Below are 25,401 nucleotides of genomic sequence, written 5' to 3' on the forward strand. Positions count from 1 at the left end.
AATCTCGTGTGCAACGAGATTTTGTCTTTTGAATTACCGGAGACACCGCGATCATCAGCGCTTGATTTCACTCACCGGGGCTCCGCCTTTAGGCACCGCTACCACGCCAGGTGAGGTTATTTTCTTCTTTCTTGGGCACTTTTCACCATTGCCGCCGGGGTGTGCTCCCGGTAGGCTCTTTGGACTCGCTCTAGCCTCCACACACGGGGCGAGCTCCGGATTTGTTGCCGCCGGGGTGGACTCCTGGTGGGCACTTCTGTCGTCGCGCTCCCAGCCCCACACGCAGGGCGAGCAGCTCCGGGCCAGTCGCCGCCGGGGTGGACTCCCGGTTGGCGCTTTGGACTTCACGCTCTAGCCTCCACAGGCTGGGGCGAGCTCCGGATTTGTTGCCGCCGGGGTGGACTCCCAGTGGGCACTTCTGTCGTAGCGCAAGCTCGAAGCCCTTCGTCGCCAGTTGTAGTGTCCCTGTGGAAAGAAGAGACACGGACACAGGATTCTTACTGCTCAGCTCCTTTATTCGTTCCTTCCTCGTCCTCGGGCTAACGGCTAACTGCCGTTCCTAGCCCTCCGCTCCTCCCTTTCCGCCCGCCCTGGTCCCCACTCAGGCCGGTCCTAGTGCCTGACCTGTATGGTCATTGTGCCCTGTTACATCGGCACCATTACAACTTTGACCTCCCAGTACATTGTGCAGGTTGAATTAGATGCCTCCGGGTAAATGGCCATGGGCACTTACTTTTCGACTGCTGAACTTGTAGCTTCTCTGCTTTCAAGCTAGCTGGAAGCACTTGGCTGGCTGTTTAAATGGTATGCATGTGTTCATAAACAGTACGAAGACAGTTGGAAAAAACTGTCGAAAACTTCTCTGGACATGTATTTCGTGCAGCATGTGTAAGCTCCTGCATGTCCTCCTCATATCTACGTTTATACCAAATGCACAAGTGTACTGAATTGGGAGCCAGGATAGAGATTTTATGGCATTTATGATATAAAACATTAAGGTACTGAGTTAGGGTGACCCGATTTGGAAAACCAAGACGGGGATATTTCACTAACGTATACGTAGGACTAGCATATCGCACCGATCCAGAGGCACAGAATGAATAAAAAAACAGAGCTCACCAACAGGGAATTTAGTGAAAAGATGCCGAAGAATTGTGACAGTTGCGCAGCGGTTGAAGTGCTTTAAAAAAAGTGATGGAACTGTGATGCTGTCCACAATAGGGGCGAGGCAAATACGTGTGGGGTGGGGTCAAAGGCGTGGCTAAAAAACAAACTATGCTGTAACTTTTCAGTCTTTCTTCTTCAGGTATGTACATATAAAATAAGACCCAGCCTGATTGTTAAATAAAGGAACATTACGTTAATTGGCGGGAAATTACTTTATGAAACTCTTTTACTTAATGCACTGCAGAGCTCTGTGTCTGTGACCAGATTGCCACGGAATTTAACTTTGGTAGAAGCAGCGGAGAATAGTTTACGCTGGGGCCTGTGTTACCCCCCACCCCCTCAAAAAGCTCACACTTCACATCTCTCATAATATAACTCCTTTCCAATACCACTCAAAAAGCATAACTCTGACATTAGGAAGTGTCAAGAGATTCCATTAATCATCGCCAATACCTGCTTCCGAGCTCCCTTTACGTTTGCAGATTGACCTGTTGTGCAGGCACCTTGGCAAGGATACCTGTTTAGCTGTCTGTCCCTCTCTGGGGTTCACAGCTCAGGAAATTCCCTGCTTAACACTGCAGCTGCAGCTATTCAGCTCTCGGGATGAACTGTTCCGGGATGGTTTTTTTTTCACTGAAAGTAGGGGAAACTGTTGTCCTTAAATTATAAAAGTATGAGCAAGTCCTGCCTCCCTGATCCCACCTACTTCGACCACTGTTGTTACAGCAAATTTAGGAAGCCTGATTACGCTCTACCAAGTGACATCTCCAATTAAAATAAAAGTATTCCACATTCTGTTGTTACCCTGATTCCTTGTTTAAAAAATAGCATCGGTCTGAGCGTCCAGCACAGTGGAAATGCAATTAAACAGCATAAAGCTGTTTCTTGTTGACAGTATGTACTTACACTTCCTCCTTGCAACGTTTTCACCGTTAGGATATCTCAGTACTCTGTTCAATTCTTTGAATTAAAAATAAATGGATGCCAGAGGGATGAGGACCAAACAGTGTGTTTACAGGTAGCTCCAGTGCTCGGACTGGGCGTGGTATGGTTACAGTAGCGCTATTTATGTGGTTGCTATTTTGAGACACAGCACTATTTGAGAGTTATCATCATTTTAACTGGGTAATCTCAACAATATTTGGGTAGTAGGAGATGACTACATTGTTAGGTGATGGATTGGCTGTCTTCAGTGGTTAAGCACTGCAGCAATGAGGTTTAAAGGGCTAAATAAACACAATTTATCTGTATTATTATTTACAGCGGTGAGAAACTAAAGAGGTGTGGTTGAAGCACTATTTAACTAGCCTCTGCATGTTCTTCCCTGGTATACTAACTGGAACTATATAAAAGCAAAGCATTGAAACAATATCAGGACATGCTAATAATTTTGTTCAAAACAAAATTTAATTTTGCTGCTTTTTAAGCTTCAAGAGGGGCAAACAGGATTAAATGCAACAGGAAAAAAATTCCTGAAACTAAAAATATTGAAAAGCTGCTGTGCGGTTTAGCAGCATACACTTCAACATTATAAATACTTGGCTATACTCCCAACGTACACAGTGTGTTTGGGTAAGAAGACTGTTTTGCACATTTGTCCAAGTATTAGCAGTTGTTAACTATTCCATTCATTTAAAAAAATGACAAATTTGTGTGCTCCACTGTGGAAAGCTTATACACACTGCAAGCTGAACATGAAAAAAGTAATTTGCGATTTGTCCAAATAAAATATATATTTGATGATGTAAAAGTAAAACCTTAATAATTTGGGTGGTGGCGTAGATTTGTCTAATGTCGCCCTTGGTGGCCCCGGCATTTGCCGCCCACCTGGCTGAAGGTAAGATCGGGGGGTGCTGGTAATTCCTGCAACCCGCTGCACCACAACGGCCACAGGTACGATCTGGGAGGGTTGAGGCTGCCACCCCCGAAACCAGTGCTGCCTGGGGCATACCCCCTCCTCCCCACTTACTATGCCACTGAAATAGGGCAAAATTAGGATGGGCAAGTCAACCAATTTTTCATCCACAGGCAAGGAAAAATTGTTCATCCTCTGTCTCTTTCAGCAGCGTCACATTCAGCCTCCATTAACGTAACGTAATATACTGCATAAAATCTGACATTTTAGTTAAAATCATTCAGCCTCGGGTAAGATCACACGGCAAAGGCAAAAATGAAAAAAAGAAAGTGCTACAGAAATGTAGTAATCTGATGGCACAACAGAGACCAAAGAAAAGAAACACACACCCTGAGGTAATTGATGGTCTTCAAAATGGCCACACCCGGTTCTCCCAGGGCTTTTAATGTTAATTTTAATTGCGATTTGTAGAGCGCCTAATACCGGCAGGTCTCTATGCTCTGAGAGAGAGTAGCCATAGCCCACCCCCATGTGTGAATGTTAGCCCCTGGTCAGCATCTGCGTTATGTCCAGGCAAGGAGGGCTTTTTCTGACTGGAGGTGTCCAGGCAGCTTGTTCCAAAGCTGCGGGATCAAGACCGAGAAGGCCCACACCACTTTAGTCATATTTTTATACAGGGTTGGCCAGCTGGCCTCCCTCAATGACCGAAGGGTGCGGCCGGGGATGTATCTACCTAGGCGCGTCTTGATGTATCCTGAGATCTGCCCCATGAATTGAATCAGATATGTGCCTTAGTTTCACCACATTAGCATCAAATTCAAACCATTTCAACACATAAAACCCCATTAGTCATAGGTTTCAGGAGGGAATAAAAAATGATAAGAACAGGTTTGGTTGGGAAGTTAAAATGGGCATGCACCTCCTGGGGTAGCTGTAGCACATCTCTCTACACTGTGCGTCCGCTTCGGCCCGCTAATTAGACCATCCCTCGTCCCTGAAACAGGCACCGGCTGAATGGGGCGCGCCGTCATTATGGCGGTCGCACCCGTCCCCGGCATCCGCAAGGGGGGGGGAGGGGGAGGCCGCGTCAGCAAGTGACGCACGCGGTTTTCCTCTCTCCTCCCCCCGCGTCAGCCCAATAGGTGTAAGGTTCGTGGGTGCAGAAACGTTTGGCGGGCGTCCAGGCTGACCGGTCTCAGCCGGTCGGCCTGGGCCCCGTCCTTAAAAGAGGTGGTGGGGAGCAGAACAGTCTCTTGTTCTTGCTCCTCACCTTTAGGTTCCCCCCGGGCCGGCTGCGGGCCCGCAACGCACTTTTTCTTTTTGTCTTCACAGTTTTTACGGAGGAGAAGATTTGTTTGCCGGAGGACCGTGGGCGAGAGAGAGGCGGTGGCTAGTGCGACGATCGCCTAGTGGCTGGGGGAGTCGTTTTTCGTCGGGGAAGCGGAGCTCCGAGTGCGGCGGTTGCTGGGGGCGCGATCAGTGGCAGAAGGCAGCGATAGGATCGGTGTTTTGCACTGCCGAGGCTTGTAGGATCTGCGGGTAAGCGCGGCGGTTAGACCAGCGCTGCGAGGCCCCCCCTGCAGCTCATTCCGGCCGCTTGCTCTGCCAAGGTTTTTTGTCGAGGCCCCTATCACGCTTGCTCTGCCCGGTCTGCTCTGATTGTTGTGGGAAGCGCGTACATTTAAGGTGCAGGTCCTGTCCCCATTGATTCTGTCCGGAAGGAGCTGGTGGCGCAGGGAAGTGAGCATCTTAGAATCCAACAGTGTATGTGGCCTAGGTGTTAGAGTCAGAGATTAGTACTCTCTAGGTTGCAGGTTCAATTCCCATTGATTCTGCTTCAGGTAGATCCCTTTGAACAGTTTTAATTTTACAGAGTATATGGGGCCATTCAGGTTTAAGGTCTGAGACTATTACTCTCAAGGTTGCGGGTTCAATTCTCATTGATCCTGTTCAGGTAGATCTCCTTGTGCAGGGAAAAGTTTTAAAGGGGTTTTTTCATCTATGGTGCCCGAGGGGGTTTTTTCAAATCAGGACTCCGGAGTGGTGTACAACCCCTGTTACTGAGGGCTCAAGACAGAGTGTGGAATCTTTTAGTATACTGCATGCTGTGTGCTTTTGATAATTGCATGAGGCGCGCTCTTTATTGAAATCGCATGTTGTGTTTTGGGACGGTGTTATTATCTGTCCTTGGTGTCTCAGTGCAAAGGGGAGGGATAGGAGGCACTTAGTACTTTCCTTGTTCAGTTCCAGGACACTGTTACTCAGTGTGGGGGGAGTGCGTAAGGTTTTGGCTGCGAACTAGCTAGGACGTCACGCAGCGCAACTGCTTTATTTTGTGTTCCACAGCTCCAGCATCGCGTAAAGGACGTGGTGGTATCAAGGTCCGGCGAATTCACTGTCGGTGTTCTTGGAGGAGCACGGTTGGGCGGCACTGGCTAGCCAGCATCTCATTGCTTCTGGGAGCCACAGAGGGTTTGAGCGGGCAGCTCACCTGAGCTTACTGGATTAGCCAGTAGGTCGTGGCTCTGGTTGCGTGGGTGCAAAGGTTGGCTGGTGGCTGCTGCTTCTAAAGGTAAAGGGTGACACAGTCACCTACTGGGGGTACGGGTACGCGAGCAGGCAGGTCCCATTGAAGTTTTGCCATGGCCCCTCCGGTGCGGCGGCACGAGAAGCGATCATGCACAGACGTCCTCCTGGAGGCTTTAATGCAGCAAGTCCAGGTAATGGGGCAGAGGCTCAATAGGTTGCAGGATGAGGTGGAGGGTCCTGAGGTACCAGAGGGAAGGGGTAGGCGGCCTATTGTGCCACCACAACCATACTCCCCGCCACCACCAAAGAGGTACAGGTGCAAGCCAGGTGGAAAAGGCGCAGCCATCCCGCCAAGACGTGAGCCCACACCCGGAACGAGCCCCCAGGGCAAAGGGGGCGCAGGTGACCCAGTCCCACCCGTAGACACGCCAGGCCCTGTGGGTGATGGGGGCGCTGGGCCAGCGGCCCCCATAGGTGAGCCCAGTATTCCCCCAGGTGAGGGGGCGGGCGGAGCACACCCAGCTGAACCAGACATAGCCGCCAACTTAGCAGTAGTCCTCCCCTGGCTAGAAATGGTAGGAAACTGGTCACACGCCGCAGGGGCGACAACGGGCGGGGGGATGCCATTGAAAGGACTAAGAAATTGATGGCTGAACTAGGAAAGGGGAAGACGGGTGGGGTACCGGCAGTACCAGCAGGGGGCGTGGTATCTAGTGCCCCTACACCAACTCCCGCTGGCGAGGTGCCGGCAATACCGACAGGGGGGGCGGCACCTGTCCCCACAACACCAGCCCCCAGTGGCGAAGGTGTCAGGGAGCTTAACAGCAACGCGAAGGATGCGGACGCGGGCAAGACGGCTGATGCAGCAGCACCAGCAGGTACGAGGGCAACACTACCTCCTCTGGGTCTGGGGGAGCTGCGCTCCGGGAGGGAACAGTTGGGGCGGCATTTGTCAAAGGAGACTAAAGAGAGGATCTGGAGAGGGGAGTACGTGAGCATGTTTTCCCTTTTGATTGATGAGGCAGACAGGGAGGAGGCGAATAGGAACAAGGAATTTACACATTACAAGGAATGGTCTAACATAGTCCTGAAGTACAGAGTTGAGGAGAATTTGGCCAACTGGATACAGGGTTTCACTATATTCATGGCCGTCATGTTAGAGCGTTTCCCAGAGGTTGGATCTGAAATGGCGTGTTCTCAGAATAGGATCACAGTTGCCCACGCTACACAAGGTGGAGACGGGTGGAAAGAGTATGACAAGGAATTTAGAAGGGTTAAAGCGCAGGATCCAACCCTAAGATGGAGCCAGACAGACATGTTTATTCATCTGCGACATTTGGTACAGAGTTCAGGTGAGAGTGGGCGGGGACAGGTACCTTGATGCAGGGCGGTCTCAGCCCTTTAGGACAAGCCCCGCCGGTAACACGGGGGGGTTCACGGGTAAGTCAGGGAGAAATGGAAAGAAAGGCGTCTGTTTTGACTTCAACAAATGGACGTGCAGTAGGGCACCAGGCACATGTAGGTTCAAGCATTCCTGTGGTTACTGTGGTAATGCATCCCACCCAGAGTCCAGATGTCACAAGAAGAAGCAAGAGTAGCAACCTGCTGCTAAGGAAGGCTATTTCACCTATTAACATTAGCACTATGATACCTTGGCTTGAGTCTTACCATTGCCCAGAGGCAGCCAGGACGATCAGGGAGGGTTTTGTAGAGGGTTTCAGGATACCGGCCCCGGGTTACAAATGGGTGGCGCATTGCCAGAACCAGCTGTCAGTGAGGTCCAATGTTGGCATAGCAGCAGCAAAAATCCTTAAGGAAGTGAGCCTGGGTAGGGTGGCCGGGCCGTTTGGTAACCCCCCAATGAAGGATTTTGTGTGTTCCACTTTAGGGGTGGTGCCTAAGAAAGCGCCAGGCGAATACAGGTTGATTCACAATCTTTCTGCACCCAGGGGGGTGTCAGTAAACGATGCCATCTCTGACACACTTTGTAGCGTGAAATATGCATCATTCGACCAAGCAGTAGACATGCTTCGGTCATTGGGTCAAGGGGCCTTGCTGGCTAAAGCTCACATTGAGTCGGCATTTAGATTGCTACCTGTGCACCCCGCGGATTTTCATTTACTGGGCTTCCAATTCCAAGGGAAGTATTATGTGGACAAATGCATGCCAATGGGGTGCTCAGTGTCTTGCGCCTACTTTGAGAAATGTAGCTCATTCTTGGAATGGGCATTTAGACGGGTGTCTGGGCATCGCTCGGTGCTACACTACCTGGACGATTTTCTGTTTCTGGGGGAGCGACAATCTGGGGAGTGCGGGTCAGCATTGTCCAAATTCTGTGCATTAATGCAGGAGTTCGGCGTGCCTTTGGCGCCAGGAAAAACGGTGGGCCCAAACACAACAATCGAATTTTTGGGGATCGAACTGGATGCTGTCCGAGGGGTCTCACGGTTGCCCGCTGACAAAGTCAAGGATGTCAGGGCGGCATTGCAGAACTGTCTCAAGAAAGAGAAGGTTACACTGCACCAACTGCAGCAGGTGGTGGGGCAACTGAAATTTGCACTACGAATAATCCCCATGGCATGCCCTTTCTCTCGCTCCATCGCTCATGCAATGTCAGGACTCAGCGAGAAGCACCACCACACCAGGCTGTCAGGCGAGGTCAGGCAAGACATGTTGATTTGGAAGAAGTTTTAGCGCAATTTTAATGGAAAAGTGGTGTGGCTCAGCCCACCTAAGTCCAGCCCGGAGTTGGGTCTCATGACTGACGCCGCAGGTAGCGAGGGTTTTGGGGCCATCCTGAGGCACGAATGGGTAGCTCAGCGTTGGCCTGACTGGTGGAAAGACTCTGGAATCACCAGCAACATAAGTTTCTTAGAGCTTTTTCCAATTCTAGTGGCGCTGATTGTGTGGGCAGAGGAATTAAAAAAACAGTCTGTGATATTCTGGACAGACAACATGGCAGTAGTAGACTGCGTGAACAGCCAAACAGCCAAGTGTAGCATGATACTGCGGTTGGTGAAGGAGATTGTGTTACAGTGTATGCAATTGAATGTCCTTTTTAAAGCTAAATACGTGCCAGGTATTCTGAACCACGCGGCTGACGCATTGTCTCGTTTTAAAATGCAGGCTTTCAGGTCACATATTCCAGAGGCAGCAGCGCACCCATCCCCTTTCCCAGAACGTCTGTGGCAAGTTGGTGCCCCAGAGTATCGAACCTCGTGGCAGCAAGCCTAGCGCCCAGAACCAGGAGTGCACACGAAGGGGCGTTTGGGTCTTTTTGCTTGTTCTTGGGTGACCAGTGGGAGCACAAATGGCATAATCATGACTCGGTAGTTGACTACCTGGGGTACATGAGAGAGCAGGGGCGCACGGTTGCGGGGGCGAGGAGGCATATTTCAGCCATATCGTTTTTTTGCAAAATTGAGAGGAAAAGGAGATCCCACAAAGAATTTCATAGTACGCCAGGTGCTGAAAGGGTGGCAACGCTTGCAGGGAGGGCAGCTGGAAGTCAGGCGCCCCATAGGTTTCGAAACACTAGGGAAAATATTAGGGGCTCTGCAGCGGGTTTGCACTTCCTCTGGCGAAGTCTTTTTGTTTCAAGCTGCTTTCTGCATTGCATTTTACGGGGCCTTTAGGGTAGGCGAGTTAGTTACCAGGAATAAGGCAGATTGGCTGGGGGGCCTGCAAATGGGGCACGTTAACATCAGAAAGGATTCGGTGCTGATTTCCATCCGGAAATCAAAAGCTGATCAAGAAGGTAGGGGTGAGAGCGTAGTACTACACAGAGCAGGGAACACACAATGCTGCCCAGTTTACAGGTTTGAGGCTTTTTTGGCCCAACGGGCACGCGTTCATGGAGGGCCTCTCCTGATACATGGGGACGGATCACCACTCACGGTGTTCCAGTTCAAGAAAGTCATGCTCCTAGCTTTGAAGAGTGCTGGGCTGGATCCCGCCGAGTTCGGGACTCATTCGTTCAGGATAGGAGCACCAACCGAGGCGGCAGCAAGGGGACTAGGGGACGAGCGTCTCAAAAGGATTGGTAGGTGGTCGGCTAATTAATTCAAGAGATATGTGCGGGTGCACATGCTCTAATACGGTGCGACTGTCCAGCTGTTTAGGTGCTCTACAAGGGTTTTTTTTCTCCTTTCTTTCTCCCTGTTACTCAGCTCGCTGGCGTTTGACGCCGCTCATGAATTTTGTGTTTCATGCCAACATGGCAAGGCATTTACCCCCCCTCTTTGTTTGTTTCGTCATCTGTTGCAGTTTCTTCCTCCTGTGACTCAGGAGAGGAGTCTGGATTCTTTCGCATCCGCAGAACGCAAGAGCAAGCAGTGGTACGGCGGCCGCTGAGTATCAGACAAACACCAAGCATGGTGGCGCAAGTTAACTCTTCGCACCAGGAGGATCAACATGTGTGGATAATAGGACACTCATATGTTCGACGTTTAAAAAATTTCTTTGCAGGAGCTGCCAAGTCTAGGGCCACTCAGTTAGGGATAAACTTATCCTTTTTCGGTCAGGGTGGTTTGTGTGTTGGTCAATTCAGGGAGTTGGTAAACCAAGCTTTGAAAGCAAGCACGGGACCACCGGCAATCTGGATCCTGCACTTGGGGGGTAACGACTTGGCCCAAGTAGGCAGGAGAGTGCTGGTCGAGGAGCTCCTCACGGACGTGGGATGGCTATCAAAGCAGTGTCCCCAGTCAATAATAGCATGGTCACACATGATTCCCAGGTCGCACTGGAGGGGGGGTGAGTCAGTGAGGGCGTTGAATCACGCGGTAAAGTGGATCAACAACACATTTGATAAGCTATTTCGGCCCCCTAGATTAGGGTCCATAGGACACAGATACATCAAAGGGGAGCAATTTTTTCTTCGGGACGGGGTGCACCTCTCACATAAGGGGAACCAGGCTTTCCTAGATGACATCTTAGTTTGGGTGGAGAGCGTAAGGCGCAGAGCATGACCTTCCTAGAGAACAGGAGGGAGTCCAGGTAGTCGGGCAACTACGCTGGTCTGTGGCGGTAAGGTCATGAGGGGTAAGCATAGTCTTCAGTCCTCAACGGTCAGCACCATAGAATTCCAGGGGGTAGTGACAGCCAGTAGGTAGGCTGTCAGGGTGCGGGGGCCGGGGAGTTCTCCTTCCCAGTAGGCCTGGGGCCACCCCCGCACGCGCATGTGCATTAAGGCACTGCTATGCAGAAGTCCGCAGCCCCCATGTAATGGAATGTAAGGCACAGGGAGTAGGGGGGCCCGGTGGAAATTATCCATCCGATAAGCTGTAACCCCCTGCGCAACCTTATCAGTATATGGGGAGCGGGGGAGCTGCCAGTCATTGACTTTACCGTAGGCTCTAGAGGGGACACGCAGAAAGTAAATAACATGTTTTTGATAGATTTACGGCAGGAGTGTCTTGTGTATTAGACTGTGTTAAGGTTAGGCGTGAATATCTGACTGAAAATGTAGCTGTAAATGTATCTGTACTTTCTGCGTAAAGTTTTTGTATAAATAATGTTTTTTTTCCTAAATTTGTTTTGTTAAATGTTAATAAATATGGCCGAGAGGGGGGTTACTCCCCCCTAATCCAAAAATTATAAATTATCTGTTTGGACTCACAAGTGTTTACATTGAGGGTGAGGGAGATGTTATCCATAATCACAGGGTATGTCATTTAGAGTTCTAGAGTAGGGGACATGGGTAAGTACCAGACCATATGAAACAGGCGCGGGCCGAATGGGGCACGCCGCCATTATGGCGGTCGCACCCGTCCCCGGAATCTTCAAGGGGGGGGAGGGTGAGGCCGCGTCAGCAAGTGACGCTCGCGGTTTTCCTCTCTCCTTCCCCTGCGTCAGCCCAATAGGTGTAAGGTTCATGGGGACGCCGGAAGCACTTCTGTGCTTCCGGTGCAGAAACGTTTGGCGGGCGTCCAGGCTGACCGGTCTCAGCTGGTCGGCCTAAGCCCCCTCCTTAAAGGAGGCGGTGGGGAGCAGAACAGTCTCTTGTTCTTGTTCCTCACCTTTAGGTTCCCCCCGGGCCGGATGCGGGCCCGCAACGCTACTTTTTCTTTTTGCCCACCCACCATCCCCTAAGGCATAGCAGTGTTTCTGTAGTAGCATAAATAAAGCGCAAAGGCGAATTTCCCTTTTTAATTAGATTTTATCGCATTTTAGAGTGTCTCTGGTCAGGCGGTAAGGTCATGAGGGGTAAGCATAGTCTTCGGTCCTCAACGGTCAGCACCATAGAATTCCTATTGGGTAGTGACAGCCGGTAGGTAGGCTGTCAGGGTGTGGGGGCCCTGGGAGTCATCCTTCCCAGTGAGCCTGGGGCCACCCCCGCACGTGCATGCGCATTAAGGTGTCGCTATGCAGAAGTCTGCAGCCCCCATGTAGTGGAATGTAAGGCACAGGGCGTAGGGGGGGCCCGGTGGAAATTATCCATCCGATAAGCTGTAACCCCCTGCGCAACCTTATCAGTATATGGGGACCGGGGGAGATGCCAGTCATTGACTTTACCGTAGGCTCTAGAGGGGACACACAGAAAGTAAATAATATGTTTTTGATAGATTTACGGCAGGAGTGTCTTGTGTATTAGACTGTGTTAAGGTTAGGCGTGAGTATCTGACTGAAAATGTAGCTGTAAATGTATCTGTACTTTCTGCGTAAAGTTTTTGTATAAATAATGTTTTTCTTCCTAAATTTGTTTTGTTAAATGTTAATAAATACGGCCGAGGGGGGGTTACTCCCCCCTAATCCAAAAATTATAAATGATCTGTTTGGACTCACAAGTGTTTACATTGAGGGTGAGGGAGATGTTATCCATAATCACAGGGTCGGTCGTTTAGAGTTCTAGAGTAGGGAACATGGGTAAGTACCAGACCATATCGCCCGTCCCCGCCAATCAGCCCTGTAGGCAGCAGCTGACTTCCCCCGTGGCCACTAGACCGCGTTATTACAGCGGAAGTGGTGTGGAATGCTTCCCCGGTGAATTGAATCAGGTATGTGCCTCAGTTTCACCACATTAACATCAAATTCAAAACATTTCAGCACATAAAACACCGTTAGTAACAGGTTTCAGGAGGGAATTAAAAACGATAAGAACAGGTTTGGTGTGCATTGGAACCCACCAACACTCTGCACGCCCACGGGGGTATATCCAGTTGTCTCCCTCCCTCGGGTGTCTCACATGGATTCCCCCTGAATAAAGACAAATACAGGAGTGAGCAGCAGCCTCAGCAGAGTGCTTAATCCAAAACCAGCAGGCATTGGGAGTTGGGTGAAATGATAACTGAATGACGTTGGGAGCAGTGGACGGCACTGATTAGGTTGAATTAATCTGTGCTTTGTCCATGCTCCTCCGCAAGCATTTGAAAGGACGCTTTGGTTGAAGTCTCCAATTTGGGATGCTGCACGGAAGAGCGTTGCTGAGGCGCCCAAATGTTAAATAATGGCCGAGCTCCAAGCTCTTTTTGTAAACAAAACAGTCTTACAAGAGAGACGCTTGCACTAGCTCATGCACTCTCAGGCTCGATCATAAAAAAGGAAGCTGATGAGCTATAGATACAGCATGCCCCCCTGAGGGACCATTGGTACGGAAGATTGAAGAACGGCCCAGATACACAGGGGTACATTTACAAGGGCATTGCAACAATGGAGCATTACTTTTTACAAGGATCTGTAAATCTGAGGCCACGGCAAAAACTAACACCATTGAAAAGCGGGTGTCAAAGTAGCGCAACAAAGAGAAATAATTTTATTTTTCAATGTTTTTTGCTCTTTCTATATGTGCTGCATTCTGCTCTTTTAATGCACTTTTATCTCCTCGCATGTCCTTTTTTCTTTTTTATACAATGATCCACATGCTTGTAGCACTGGCAACTCCTTTTTAAATTTCAGGTTTTAAAGAGCTTAATCATTGAATAATAATAATTATATGGTATGGAACAAACTAGCAGAGTCCTGGCCTTCTATTTTTTAAATATTTTTTGTGACATTTTTGCCAAATTGCGGATGTTGTTTTAAATATTTGCAAAAATGTTAAGTAACCATACAATAAATATTTTGTTTATTCATTCAGGGCTCTGCTGATGTTAGATACATCCATTGTTCTTTTCTATCACTCTATTTTTTATCTCTACCCGGGCAAACCATCAAAAGCTATATCTTCCTTCAGAGAACATTTAGTCCAATGTTTTATGCAACATTTTAGCAAGAAAACCTGGTACTGTGTAAAATATTTCTATAATGCATGAGAGCCAGTCTCTAATTTCCTTAATGCAGTCTAGTTTTGACATCTCTAGTCATCTGTAATAAAAATGGCGTAACTACTCAATTTAAGAATAATATAGCTCAGTTTTGAAGTCCCAATTCCTTTTGCTAGAGCAGGCTACCAGGGTTAAATGCAGTCCCAGAGCTTAAGTACAGTGCAGATTAAACAAAACGAGACCTCGGTTTTGTTCTTCTTTTCTGTTTTTCAAAAATGAGTAGCAAAAAAGAGATATTTATGGCAATATGTTTTTTCCATGCTAAAAGTCATTAAAGGAAGAGTAGAATTTCTGCATGTTTCTACAAATTCTGAGCTACAACAGTTTCTCTGAACTAAATGGATCTGATTCTAATGTATTTTTGCAACATAAAACTAGCTGCTTTTGATGTGTATGCTTTTTTGCACTACTGGTTTCACATTTTTTTTTCATGTCCACAAATATTCTATTTCAATATGATACCAAGGACATGGGAATGGTGATGACCTGGTCATGCATTATAAGGAATTACATGTTCTTTGCCATACAATAACAACTTATTGCAGGGCTCGGTCGTTCCTTCATGTGGTCATGCAACGTAGCAACTTGTATTATCCTCATAACGTATTGCACAGATTACTTTAGCCCATATATATTATGGGAAATTAAATGGCAAGAAAAAGGATAGCAACCACTGTTGATTGAATAAGTGAAATAATACAAAGCAATAATTATGGAAGAAAATATATATTATTGAGTCAAAATCAAATATTAGCTTGTCAGTATAGTAATGCTGTATTCTATTAGTCTTCCATTTAAACGCATGCTCTATATTACAGAAAATGAAATGTGATGCAAACAATGCAACAGAAACTCCAAATACTCTACGACAAACCTTTGCTTACAAGCAAAACAGTGTTTTCTATATAGTTAATATCAATGTTAGCTCCAGCATCAAACATTTCTCTAAAATGCACGAGAGAAACTTTTGTTTGCTCTTTTTTGTTCATACAAGCTGCAAAATAATGTAAAACGTCGTTGCTGTGTTTTAACAACAGTGCAAGGGTTCTACAATATGTTCCCCCCTCCTAGTAGGCAGTAGGATTTGTAATATAGGTTATCGTAACATTTGATCAAGAGTGCCCCAAAGTTCATCAAACTTTTTTGCATCTTCATTAGAGACATGAGCTTGAGACAGTTCTGCCTGCAAATGACAGCAGACAAAATATATCTTCAAGGAAACCACTTGGATAAAGAACCCGTTGCCAAGGGCTATAACAGTTGCTAAAGGCCCGGAATCCGAGCTGCTGTTGAGGGCATATAACAAGTGTGAAGGCTTTAATATAGCCTTATAGCCCGCCGTAGCGGGCTATACCAGCTGTTAAAGGCCCGCTGCAGCGTTAAAGGCCCGAGCCGAAGGCGAGGGACTTTAACAAAAAGCAGCGGGACTTTAAAAGCCGGTATAGCCCTGCTACGAAGGGCTATAAGGCTATTAGAACATTCTGCCACTAGAGGGCAGAATGTTCTAACAAAACGAAGCCTTCAGGGAGCGCGAGGGGATTGAAATCCCCTCCGGCTCTCTGAAGTCTTTGTTCACAGCCAGAGCTGTGAACAAAGACACATTGGAATGTTGGCGCTCCGGGCTTATACCAGCCATTATAAGCCCGGAGCACTCCATTGTTTTCAATGGAGCTGCCAACATTCCAATGTTCTAATACGCGGTTTAGCCGAGGGAAAAGGCAATTATACTATTTGAATATTCGGCCCACTGGGTGCAGAATGTTCAATCAAGAAGGGAAATCCTAAAATACAAACATTGGAATGTTTGAGCCAATGGCTTATAAAGCCATTTTGGGCAGCGAGTCACTCCATGGTTTACAATAGAAATCTCTGCATTCTAATGTTCTAACATCACAATTAGCACTGGGTCCTTCTGTCCATCGAAATATGCTAATCTCATGCCTCCTGGTATTCACAGAATTAACAGAGAGGGATATGCCACCAACGGGACTTGAGTTTGAAAGTGCTTCTTTACTGCTCACCAACATTGCCTAATCCCCCATTGAGCCCGGGTCATACATCAATTTGTAAGTGGGAACTCGTACAGAATTCAGTTTTCTTTGAATCCGTTTTTTTGGCATATATCAGCTTCAACGTATTTCCTCTTTTCCTAACAGACAACAATATCGGAAAGCCGCCACTTTCCTGTAACACATTTATAGTTTACTTTCTAAGGATATGCTAACAAGGAAACTGTTTTTATCCTATTAAAAGTGCAATTACACCTGAAATTCCCCCGGAAACACCACCTTTCTCATGTTAGTTAGCGGAAAACAATATCCTTCTTGCTTGTGCTACTTCACGGCCGATCTTTTCTTAGAATTGTAGAAGTATAAATAAACCCATACTTGCAATCGCTCTTTCTTTCCTCTCTTCATTACTGATGTCACACTAAATAGCTAAGTGGCATATGTCAGAGGTCCCAAGTTTGCCAATATAGCAGGCAGGCTACCTAAAATGTGAACATCGACATTCTACAAATTAAAATTATCTACCTAAAAAAAAATATAGTGTCCTGCTGTGTCAAACAAATAATTCATAATACCAAATATGTTCGCTTAAATCTTACAATTTGTTCAGGTGGCTATTGAGGGCCATGGCTTGTACGATTGACTGCAGCCCACATCTGTTGCCCAAAATCAAACAAACTCTGCAGCATGTTTATCTGCACAAATTGCAAAAATACTTTTTAATTGTATTAATGATCATTTATCTATTTTTGTGTATTTTAAGATTTAAGACATTCGTGTTAAACCTAAGACAATATATAGCTTTATAGATCAGCCCTATTGTATGTCTTCGAATTCCTGACAGAATATTGTGATCATAAATATTGAGTGACCAAAATATTGTGTCAAAAATATCATTAGGAAAAATATTGTGGTCCTATAAAAATAATGTGAATGCTGAAAATATGATTTCATAAATATAATTTGTAAGAATATCGAACAGAAGTAGGTAAAAATGTTTCTTTAATAAATATCGACTTTAAATTAGTGTATTGAAAAAAGTTATATATATATATGTATATATATATACATATTTGCACAAGATGGCCGCCGAGCTGGAGCTCCCCTTTGACGCTCCGGGGCAAGGGATCACTTTTTGGTAAATATCCCTGGCTATGCCCCCATCCTCCCTGCTAGTCTACAGCCCCCTACTATGAAGCCTGCCTGTAACAGAACAATTCATTTTTAATCACCTGCAGAGAAGGAAATTTTGGTTTTAAATCTACCTGAAGTCTTGTCTTTGACGACGTTGCTGACCGACACTGCCTCTCACCAGAGTTAGGACCAAAGCCGTTCTAGTGGAAGACGATGCCCCAGCTGCTGCTGGAGTCCCATTCCTGTTTATCACCGAATCCAAAGCTCCCAGCATGGCGTTGAGGATCTTCTAGGCGAGATATGGAGCACACACCCCTCCCCCATCCCCGCTGGTGTGACCGAGACTGTCTCTCACCGGAGTCAGGACCAAAGCCGTCCTAGTGGAAGCCGATGCCCCAACTGCTGCTGTCCCTCCTGCACACGGCAAGATCTCCCCTCTCTCCACCCCCCAGGATTACCACACTGCTGCAGTGTTCCACTTGCCATCCCCTAGACCTCTCTATCTCTCCGAACAACTGACCTCCACCCCTATCCAACTCCGAACTATCCCACCCTCCCCCGGCCCAACTGCCTTTACAAATATCCAGTTCACCCCAACCCCCCACCCCCCAACTTCTGCCAGAACCTGCCATCCCACAGGCCTCCCTCCCTCTCCAAACAACAGATCTCCACTCCGATCAACTCCGAACTCTCCCACCCCCCCCCTGCCCCAACTACCTCTAGTACTACCCAGTCCTCCCCCACTCCCCTTCCCCCTCTGACAGCCGGAACTCCTCTCCTTCCCCTCCACAGCCCTCCCTCTCGCCCACAACTACAACACCTCTCTTGTCCCCCTCCAGTCTTATCACCCTCTCCAAACGCTAGACCTCCTTCTCCAACCAACTTAGTGCATACCTCACCCCCGCTGCATATAATACGCCCCACCTCACTCTTTTAACCCAGATACTTTGCAGCATTGATCTCAAGATTTCCTCCCTCCTATCTGAATTAGTCTGACTTAGAGAGGATTTCACTAACTCCAACTCCTCCAAACCGATAACCCGCCCCTCTTGGCCCACTTTGCCACGCACTGGCCCCCCAAAACTCATTAATCCCAAACTCTGGAAAACCACACCACTTCACAATCGCTCACAGAGACCTCATCGCACCTTGAATGACTACTCCACCTCTAACCTCTCCGACATCTGCAATTCCTACCCACCCAAGGCCCCACGCAAGGATGCAGCCTTTCCTCATTCTAACATCCCTGTTATTATTGGGACCAGCATAATTCTCTCCTCTCCTTGCTCGCCCAGACCCCCCTGCAACTTACCGCCATCCACTCATGCCCCCGATAACTAACCCGAAGCCCCTGGAATGCATGCTTGTGAACTGCCGCTCGGCGGTTCGACATGCGACAGAAATTTCCGAAACTATCCTTAGTAAAGATATCGACGTCGCCTTCCTAACAGAAACGTGGCTCAACAATCATTCAACACCCATCCTATACTTACTCTCCCCCCCCGGTTATTCTATCCTCAGAAAAGACAGACCTAAGATAATAGGAGGTGGTCCAGCAATAATCTTTCAAAACGAACTCCAGCTCTCGCTAGCCAAAAACACAGACTTCGAAACATTTGAATACCTTGGAGCAGAACTTAAAATTCAAGGTGCCCCCCTCCAAAACGACTACACAACATCTATCACCCTCCAGGTGAACCTCTTCCCTTCGCTCATGAACTATCTGGCCTTCTCTCACAATCATCCCTTTTGAACTCTAAAAATCTCTTCCTAGGAGACTTTAACCTTCAATGGAACTTGCCAGACGACCCTACTATCAAACTTCTCAATAACCTCCTTGAGATAAGTTACCTCAAGCAACTCTGCCTTTCCCCAACCCATTCTAAAGGGGCTACTCTTGACGCCATCATTGCTAACAATAATATGGCATCACTGTCCAACATCATCCCTATCGACTGGTCTGATCACCACCTCATATTCTTCTCGATCTCACCCTTAGCCCAGCATGCCCCTACTAAAAACAACAAAACCACAATATCATCCAGAAACCTTAATCGTAACCACCCAGGTGTACTGGAGGACAAACTCCAAGCACAACTCAGTCGTTCACCTCCTTCTCTCAATGCAAACAAACTCACTGAGCATTACCATAAAACTGTCTCCGAGGTTCTAGATCAACTTGCACTACCCAAACCAAAAACTCTTAAAAATATCCCTTCCAAATCTTGGTTTAACCCAGACCTCAACAATAAATGATGAGTACTTAGACTGGCAGAAAGTATCTGGAGACAAAACCCTCACCCTCTAATCTTGTCCTCCTTCGAACCGCTAGATCCGTGTATGAGAAGCACATTTTCTCCCAAAGGCTTCCGTCTTCCGATCACAGCTCTCCCGGGCCAAAAACAGACCCAGAGAACTGCTCAACATTATTAGAAACCAAACCTCCCCCGCCCCCTCCAACATGTCGGCCACCACAAGCAAGTGCGAAGAAATAGCTAACATTTTCTAAAAAAAAATTGACAAAAGTGACCAATTCTTCACTCTAACTCAAATCCCCCCAACTCCCTTGATACTACTTCACCACCCTCCCCTTTGCTCTCACCCTGGGCAAAGCACTACGCTACGCTTGTGTAGTTTGCGCTACTTCGCACTACGCGACTTGCACGTAGCACAGTGCAAACAAGCGTAGCGTAGCACAGCATAGTGCAGCGGTCATTTTTTGCTTGCTCGCGGTCCTCAACGTCAAGTTGGCGACCGCGAGCAAGCAAAATGACATCCCGGCGAGACTTTTTCCTCGTTCGCGATCAGCAACATCAAGTTGCCGATTGCGAGCATGAAAACTAAACCTCCCGGCGAGATTCTCAACGTGGGGAGGTCAGGTTTCTCATTGCGAGTGGTCGCGTATGCTCGTGACCGCTCGCAATGAGAAACTACCAGTCCGCTTTGAGAAAGCTGCCGCTCGAGTAAAAATCTACTCGAGTGGCAGAAAACAAGTGCCGGATGCTTGTCCACACTGTGCAATCATTGAAAACGGCATCTTGCACAGTGCAAACAGGGTACTACGCAGTTCGCGAAGTGCTACGCGTAGCTCGTGTAGTGCAAAGTGCACTTTGAGCAGCTACGCGTAGCGCTACTTCGCGAGCTACGCCCAGCTTTACTTTGCTCACACCCCCTCTGTCCTCCCCACCCCTACCTTCCTCATCCCCGCCTGAATTTCCCCATGACAACACTCAACTCAAAAACAACACTTCCTGGCTGAATTTTCTCTCCATCTCTGACCTAGAAGTCTTTAACATCCTTTCCAAATTAAAACCATCCTCCAACACTGAACACCCTCTCCCATCTTCCCTCGTCCAAGACCTAAAGCACGTCATTGTCCCGTATTGGACCAATTTCATCAACTCCTCCTTTTCCTCGGGGTGCTCCATCCAATTCAGACAAATCATGCCCATTCCAAAAAATCCTACGGCTGACCCGAACGACCCCAATAACCTCTGCCCCATCTCAAACCTCCCCATTCTCTCTAAAGCCCTTGAAAAATGTGCCCTTCAGCAATTGGATAAACACATTGACACTTACAACCGACTCGACCCCCTACAATCCGGCTTCTGTAAAGGCTGCATCACTGAAACTTCATTGCTAAATATAGTTGATGACATCCACCTTGCCCTGGACAATGGCGAGACCTGCCTACTCATTCTCCTTGACCTCTCAGCGGCATTTGACACAGTTAACCACTCAACCTTACTCTCTACACTTATTTCTCGGTTTGGCCTTAATGGCACCGTCCTCAACTGGTTCAACTCCTACTCCAAACACAGAACCCAACAAGTAAAAATCCCAACCTGCCTATCTAGCCCCACTCTGGTCTCCCTTGGTGTCCCCCAAGGATCCATCTTCTCTCCTGCTCTCTTCAACCTTTTCATGGAACCCCTTACCCTCATTCTCAAACTAGCAGGTATAAACTATCACTTATATGCCGACGACACCCAACTGTACTATAAAATTAAACCCCACTCTGATGTACTGCACCTTAACACTGCCCTGACCAATATCCAATACTGGTTCTATTCTAGTCATCTCAAACTTAATCCTAATATAACTGAAATAATTATTTTCTCTCCTAAAAACACCCCTCTCCCCGGTCCATACATGGATCACTGACCTTAATGCCCTAAACTGCCCACTCTCCCTCTCCGAGTCGGTAAAATCCCTCGGCATCACTCTCGACAATAAGTTTACGCTCAACTCCCCTGTAAAAAACTCGGCAAAAGGAGCACTTTTTATGCTCCAACATCTCAAAAAAATCAATCCCTTCATTCCAGCGGAAGATTTCAAATCAGTTGTACAATCCCTAGTCCTCTCGAAAATCGACTATGGTAATGATCTTCTCTCCGGTTCTCCCAAAGCTCACCTTGCCCCCCTCAAATCTGTTTTAAACTTAGCAGCTAGGCTTACAACTGACTGCAAACGTTCTGACCACATCTCGCCGGCTCTAAAGACCTTTAAATGGCTTCTTATTGAAGGCAGATCCTCCAATAAATTAGCCTGCATTATGCACAAAGCCCTCCATCAAAAGACCCCGCTCTACCTCTCAAACAAACTCAAAAAAGCGGGCAGTGCCCGATCGATGAGAAGCACTAACTCTCTCCTCCTCATCCTCCCTCTGCAAAAAAAGAAAGCCGTGTGTTCTCGCTCCTTCTCTGGTAAGGCTCCCAGCATCTGGAATGCCCACCCTAAAGACCTACGATTTAACCCTTCATATGTCTGTTTAAAAAAAGACCTTAAAATGCACCTGCTCAACATATATTGGGATCCATAAGCTTTTTATTTCCATACTTGCCGTACAATCTCTTCCTTTTTAAATCTCCTACCTTCCCCCTTTTCTCCCACATCTCCTGCACTCTACCAACACCTACTCACCCCCACCATACCCATCCTCCCCTCTTGCGTCCCCCTCCTTTCACCCCTCTCCTAACAATTTGCCACCCCTCCTTCCACACTCGCCTAACCCCTCCTTATCGACAAAAATTAGTCTAATTCCTTTTTTTACTGTTTAATAATTTTTATTATTTCATTCATATATTGCTTTGTAGGGGGCGCTAGAGGGCGCACAGCGGAATGGCTGCCTCCTGAGACAGCTCCGCCGGACGGGGGAAACAAATGGTGCTATAGGCATGATAAACACGGCGCTGCTGCTCGTAATCGACACCACAGAGATCGGATGACGGCCGCCACCCATGGCGGGTGTGGAGGGCGTCTGAGAGGACTGATAGCCCCTGCAATGCGAAATTGAACGCTCAGCCGCGGGCGCTCCCACCGGCTGGCAAAATGGCGGTGCCCGTGAAGACGGAGGCGCGCTGACATCGGGAGCTGACAATCACAGCGGGCTGAGTTCGCGAGGTCGGCGGCACCGGATGCTGCCCCCACGGGTTGGACTGGAGCTGAGGGCCGGGGGGCTGTGAGCGGTGCGCGACCTGAAGAGTGACGCGGCGTGAGGTGGAGGCTGAGGCCGGAGGAGGGCGCCCTGCGGTAGGGACTTTGGTGGAGTTCGAGGGCGATGTGGCACTGACTCGAGACGCCGAGGTGCGCTCCCCGCAAGCATGCGATGGAGGTGAGGGCTGCATGCGAGAGCGGTGAAACCGCGCACTAAACTGACACTGGCTGGCAAGACGACTACAATGGCGCGACTGCCGGGGTGCTGACCTAAGGCTGTCGGATAGTCTACCCAAAGTGGCGCGGAGGAATTGGTGTGCTCCACGCTGACGGGGCGCGAGTGTGAGGGGGGCTGCCCTTGCCTGCGCATCGTGGCCTGCTACGGATCGGCTGCCTGCACCGGGGGCGAGACCAGTAGGTGGATCGCACGCCTGGGGCATACGAACTACGTTCCACGCTAGCACCTGGTCGCCGGTGCTCGGAGACCGGGCTGAGAGAGACGACACGTGGTTGGCCTGTCGCTGTAGCGGTATGAGAGCGAAGCGGCGCATGTAGTGTGTGGCACGGAGGTGAAAACGTGCTCGCCCAGGGAGAGAAACAAGGCCTTGGGGATACTGCCCCGCTGCCCTGAACCACATCATATCTGCGTGAGGTCCGCTGCTGAAGGGTGGACCTGTGGGCTGAGTCCCCTGGTGTACGAGGGAGGAAGGCCGCGAGATGGGGAAGCCAGAAAAGACGCAAGCCAAGCTCCAGTTCGAAACCAAGCGGCAGGCCAAGGGTGCCGCGATGTCGTCGGACGCTGTCACAGATGCTGGGGAGACGACACCCCTGGGCATGGAAGGAGCCCTGAGGGCCATCCAGCAAAGCCTGCAAGACATTCATGGCAAATTGTACACCATTACGCTGCGTGTGGACAACATGGCGGCCAAGCTGGATGGGCACAGAGAGCGGCTGACGGAGGCAGAGACCCGCATCGGGGCGGTGGAGGATGTCTCGCAAAACACGGCCAAACAGTGTGCAGAGGCCGAGAGACTGCTGGAGGCGCTAAGAAGCAAGACGGAGGACTTGGAAGCGCGATCGCGACGCAATAACGTGAGAATAACGGGGGTTCCGGAGTCCACCAACACCGGCAGGATGGAAACACATGTTGAGGAGCTGATTCGCAGCGTTATTGGCGTGGAACAACTCTCCCCGATGTTCCTGATTGAAAGAGCGCATCGCTCGTTGGCCCCGAGGCCGAAACCTGGAGCGCCCCCGCGACCTATAGTTGCCAGGGTTTTAAATTACAGAGATCGTGATGCCATCCTCAGAATAGCGAGGGAGAAGAAACAGGTCACACACCAGGGTAATACTCTAGAATTCTATCCGGACTTCACGGTCGCCATCCAGCTGGCACGTAAGGAGTTCAACCCGGTTAAAAAGAAGCTGCACGACCTTGGTGTGGACTACGCTATGCTCTATCCGCCCAGGCTCCGCGTCACACATGGGGGTCATGCAACGCTGTGTCACACACCCCAGGCGGCACATGAACTTGTCAAAAAAAATCGGAGCCAGGCGTAAAGAGAGACAGAGGCAAGATCAGGCGGCGGACACTGACTAGACGTTAGCCAACGAGAAACGATCGAAGGGTGGCGACGCCGCTACCCATCATGAGATACTCCTGTGGCACTGCCGTGGGGTATAAAAGCGTATTGGCACGGGTGGCACTGGCCACCCTGGACTGTCGGAGACTGCACGGGCAAGCGCCACGAACAGGACGGCCCAGGCTCGGGCCATGCAGGTAACTGGTAGCACTACTGATGCGCCTGCCATGGTGGGCCCGCGGTAGCTTTTGGTTCTGGACTGCTGAGGAGATACTGTTCTAACAAACCGGGGCATACCTAGTGCTACACCAGGCCGCTCCGTGCTGCTATTGCATGCGGCCCATGGGAAAGGGAAAGTACAGACTCACTGGATGACTGGAGTAATGGAATCTGGGGGCTGCGGCTGGGACCTGGGTTGGTGTGACAGTCGTGAGAGGGCTGGATGCTGGCTGGCGTGAAATTGGGCAGGGTCCACTGCATAGCGGCCAATTGCTGAATTGGCTGTCATGGGACACGGGGTGGGCCGTGGAAACGCCTGTTTAGACAAGAGGCCGCTGGGCCTCACACAATAACCAGCCCCCGTCCACATCCATTGAGTTGGATGGAGAGGTGTGCTCTAGGTGGTCCCCCGAAGCGGGTGTTCCCCGAACTCAGTTAAGTTAATGTTTGATGTCAATTGTGGGGAATGTCTTTGGCATGGTTGGGATGCTGAAGTGGGTGGGGGGAGGCGGGTTGGGGCTGGGAAGTTCATAAGTTGGTCACTTTATATGAGAAGCATCGCCGAAACCCAAGTGCTATTCGATAGGAACATCGGGGTCCTTCTGTGTCTAGATGGTCACTGGGGCGCACCCACTGACTGCAGGCTTACATGTCACAATATCATAACTACTGGTCTATGGTTGAGAAGCGACTAGGAGCCGGATGCATCCGACTGCTCACATGGAATGTGAGAGGGCTTGGTAACCCCCAAAAAATTAGGCAAACACTGGCATACCTAGACAGGCTGCGCGTAGACATTGCACTCATACAGGAGACTCACTGCGCACCGACGCGCCAAGTCAATGTAGGGCGAAGGTGGGCTGAATCGGCGCACCACTCCTCGTACTCATCATATGCACGGGGGGTACTGGTACTGGTTAGAAAGGGACTCAAATATGCGATCGATGGGGTCGAGGCGGATGACATGGGGTGCTTTGTAATTCTAACGGGTCTCCTGCGAGGACAAAAACTGGCTATTGTGAATGTATACGGTCCTAATGTGGATGACCCGCAGTTCTATCAATCATTGTGGGGTAAACTGCACGATCTTCAAGCCCCCCACGTGATCTGGGGAGGGGACTTTAATCTAGCGCTCTGTGACGATGTGGATAGGTCCGGAGCGACAACGGAACCACACAAACGTGCACTGCGCGTCCTACGGGACATAA

Source organism: Triturus cristatus, chromosome 5_1 (genome assembly GCF_964204655.1).
Source record: "Triturus cristatus chromosome 5_1, aTriCri1.1, whole genome shotgun sequence".
Classification (NCBI taxonomy): domain Eukaryota; kingdom Metazoa; phylum Chordata; class Amphibia; order Caudata; family Salamandridae; genus Triturus; species Triturus cristatus.